This window comes from Lolium rigidum, chromosome 6 (assembly GCF_022539505.1).
Source record: "Lolium rigidum isolate FL_2022 chromosome 6, APGP_CSIRO_Lrig_0.1, whole genome shotgun sequence".
In the NCBI taxonomy this organism is placed as follows: domain Eukaryota; kingdom Viridiplantae; phylum Streptophyta; class Magnoliopsida; order Poales; family Poaceae; genus Lolium; species Lolium rigidum.
Window position 1 is genome coordinate 36521809 of NC_061513.1, and position 4684 is coordinate 36526492.

The window sequence follows — 4684 nt, forward strand, 5'->3', positions numbered from 1 at the left end:
AGGATATTTGTCCAAAACTGAAACTTCCACCATGGATCATGGCTTTAGTTAGCGGCCCAATGTTCTTCTCTAACAATATGCATGCTTAACCATAAGGTGGTAGATCTCTCTTACTTCGGACAAGACGGACATGCATAGCAACTCACATGAAATTCAACAAAGAGTAGTTGATGGCGTCCCCAGTGAACATGGTTATCGCACAACAAGCAACTTAATAAGAGATAAAGTGCATAATTACATATTCAATACCACAATAGTTTTTAAGCTATTTGTCCCATGAGCTATATATTGCAAAGGTGAATGATGGAATTTTAAAGGTAGCACTCAAGCAATTTACTTTGGAATGGCGGAAAATACCATGTAGTAGGTAGGTATGGTGGACACAAATGGCATAGTGGTTGGCTCAAGTATTTTGGATGCATGAGAAGTATTCCCTCTCGATACAAGGTTTAGGCTAGCAAGGCTATTTGAAACAAACGCAAGGATGAACCGGTGCAGCAAAACTCACATAAAAGACATATTGAAAACATTATAAGACTCTACACCGTCTTCCTTGTTGTTCAAACTCAATACTAGAAATTATCTAGACCTTAGAGAAACCAAATATGCAAACCAAATTTTAGCATGCTCTATGTATTTCTTCATTAATGGGTGCAAAGCATATGATGCAAAAGCTTAATCATGAGCACAACAATTGCCAAGTATCACATTACCCAAGACATTTATAGCAATTACTACATGTATCATTTTCCAATTCCAACCATATAACAATTTAACGAAGGAGAAACTTCGCCATGAATACTATGAGTAGAAACCAAGGACATACTTGTCCATATGCTACAGCGGAGCGTGTCTCTCTCCCATAAAGTGAATGCTAGGATCCATTTTATTCAAACAAAACAAAAACAAAAACAAACCGACGCTCCAAGCAAAGCACATAAGATGTGATGGAATAAAAATATAGTTTCAGGGGAGGAACCCGATAATGTTGTCGATGAAGAAGGGGATGCCTTGGGCATCCCCAAGCTTAGACGCTTGAGTCTTCTTAGAATATGCAGGGGTGAACCACCGGGGCATCCCCAAGCTTAGAGCTTTCACTCTCCTTGATCATGTTGCATCATACTCCTCTCTTGATCCTTGAAAACTTCCTCCACACCAAACTCGAAACAACTCATTAGAGGGTTAGTGCACAATAAAAATTAACATATTCAGAGGTGACACAATCATTCTTAATACTTCTGGACATTGCATAAAGCTACTGGACATTAATGGATCAAAGAAATTCATCCAACATAGCAAAAGAGGCAATGCGAAATAAAAGACAGAATCTGTCAAAACAGAACAGTTCGTATTGACGAATTTTAAAATGGCACCAGACTTGCTCAAATGAAAATGCCCAAATTGAATGAAAGTTGCGTACATATCTGAGGATCATGCACGTAAATTGGCTTAATTTTCTGAGCTACCTACAGGGAGGTAGACCCAGATTCGTGACAGCAAAGAAATCTGGAACTGCGCAGTAATCCAAATCTAGTACTTACTTTACTATCAAAGACTTTACTTGGCACAACAAAACACTAAACTAAGATAAGGAGAGGTTGCTACAGTAGTAAACAACTTCCAAGACACAAAATAAAAACAAAGTACTGTAGGTAAAAACATGGGTTGTCTCCCATAAGCGCTTTTCTTTAACGCCTTTCAGCTAGGCGCAGAAAGTGTGTATCAAGTATTATCAAGAGATGAAGTGTCAACATCATAATTTGTTCTCATAATAGAATCAAAAGGTAACTTCATTCTCTTTCTAGGGAAGTGTTCCATACCTTTCTTGAGAGGAAATTGATATTTTATATTACCTTCCTTCATATCAATGATAGCACCAACGAGTTCGAAGAAAAGGTCTTCCCAATATAACGGGACAAGATGCATTGCATTCAATATCCAAGACAACAAAATCAACGGGGACAAGGTTATTGTTAACGGTAATGCGAACATTATCAACTTTCCCCAAAGGTTTCTTTGTAGAATGATCAGCAAGATTAACATCCAAATAACAATTTTTCAGCGGTGGCAAGTCAAGCATATTATAAATTTTCTTAGGCATAACAGAAATACTTGCACCAAGATTACATAAAGCATTACAATCAAAATTTTTAACCTTCATCTTAATGATGGGCTCCCAACCATCCTCTAGCTTTTTAGGAATAGAGGCTTCGCGCTCTAGTTTCTCTTCTCTAGCTTTTATGAGAGCATTTGTAATATGTTGCGTGAAAGCCAAATTTATAGCACTAGCATTAGGATTTTTAGCAAGTTTTTGCAAGAACTTTATAACTTCAGAGATGTGGCAATCATCAAAATTCAAACCATTATAATCTAAAGCAATGGGATCATCATCCCCAATGTTGGAAAAAATTTCAGCGAGCTTTATCACGAGTAGTTTCAAGCAGCTTTAGCAGCTTTCAGCAGTTTCTCGCGCTTTGCATTAGAAGTGGAAACATTGCTAACACCAATTCTTTTATTATTAATAGTAGGAGGTGCAGCAACATGTGTAGCATTAGCATTATTAGTGGTGGTAATAGTCCAAACTTTAGCTATATTCTTCTCTTTAGCTAGTTTTTCATTTTCTTCTCTATCCCACCTAGCACGCAGTTCAGCCATTAATCTTATATTCTCATTAATTCTAACTTGGATAGCATTTGCTGTAGTAGTAATTTTATCATCTAAATCCTCAGGTTTAGCAGCCATTTTATTAATTAAAGAAGATTGTGATGCAGACATGAATGAGATTCGGTTTTCAGCATTAGCAAGTTTAGTTTGCAACCCCGAGATCTCCCTATTCAGATTTTCAAGTTGATTCCCTATATTCTTCAACAAGGTAGATTGCTCATTCATTGTTTTAGTAAACAATTTATTTTGCTCATATTGTGATTGCATAAAGCTCTTAGTGGATCTTTCAATTTCTAGCATCTTCTCTTCATTAGGTGAAACATATCTACCATGAGAATTACCATTAGCAGGATATGGCCTAGAATCATTGTAATTGTTATTTTTAATGAAATTCACATCAACATATTCTTTTTGAGCAACCAATGACGCTAATGGAACATTATTAGAATTAACATTAGGCCTACCATTCACAAGCATAGACATAATAGCATCAATCTTATCACTCAAGGAAGAGGTTTCTTCGACGTAATTTACCTTCTTACCTTGTGGAGCTCTTTCCGTGTGCCATTCGGAGTAATTGATCATCATATTATCAAGAAGCTTTGTTGCTTCACCAAGAGTGATGGACATAAAGGTACCTCCAGCAGCTGAATCCAATAAATTCCGTGAAGAAAAATTTAGTCCTCGCATAGAAGGTTTGGATGATCATCCAAGTAGTCGATCCATGGGTTGGGCAATTTTTAACCAAAGATTTCATTCTTTCCCAAGCTTGAGCAACATGTTCAGTATCTAATTGTTTAAAATTCATTATGCTACTCCTCAAAGATATAATTTTAGCAGGGGGATAATATCTACCAATAAAAGCATCCTTGCATTTAGTCCATGAATCAATACTATTCTTAGGCAGAGATAGCAACCAATCTTTAGCTCTTCCTCTTAATGAGAAAGGGAATAATTTTAATTTTATAATGTCACCATCTACATCCTTATACTTTTGCATTTCACATAATTCAACAAAATTATTGAGATGTGCAGCAGCATCATCAGAACTAACACCAGAAAATTGCTCTCGCATAACAAGATTTAGTAAAGCGAGGTTTAATTTCAAAGAATTCTGCTTGTAGTAGCAGGTGGAGCAATAGGTGTGCATAAGAAATCATTATTATTTGTGGTTGTGAAATCACACAACTTAGTATTTTCAGGGTTGGCCATTTTAGCAACAGTAAATAAAGCAAACTAGATAAAGTAAATGCAAGTAACTAATTTTTTTGTGTTTTGATATAGCAAACAAGATAGCAAATAAAGTAAAACTAGCAACTAATTTTTTTGTATTTTGATTTAGTGCAGCAAACAAAGTAGTAAATAAAACTAAGCAAGACAAAAACAAAGTAAAGAGATTGAGAAGTGGAGACTCCCCTTGCAGCGTGTCTTGATCTCCCCGGCAACGGCGCCGTAAAAGCCGCTTGATACGCGTTCAACACGCGTCCGTTGGGAACCCCAAGAGGAAGGTGTGATGCGTACAGCGGCAAGTTTCCCTCAGTATGAAACCAAGGTTATCGAACCAGTAGGGAGCCAAGAAGCACGTTGAAGGTTGATGGCGGCGGGATGTAGTGCGGCGCAACACCGGAGATTCCGGCGCCAACGTGAAACCCGCACAACACAACCAAAGTACTTTGCCCCAACGAAACAGTGAGGTTGTCAATCTCACCGGCTTGCTGTAACAAAGGATTAACCGTATTGTGTGGAAGATGATTGTTTGCAGAAAACAGTAGAACAAGTATTGCAGTAGATTGTATTTCAGTAAAGAGAATTGGACCGGGGTCCATAGTTCACTAGAGGTGTCTCTCCCATAAGATAAACAGCATGTTGGGTGAACAAATTACAGTTGGGCAATTGACAAATAAAGAGGGCATGACCATGCACATACATATCATGATGAGTATAGTGAGATTTAATTGGGCATTACGACAAAGTACATAGACCGCCATCCAACCGCATCTATGCCTAAAAAGTCCACCTT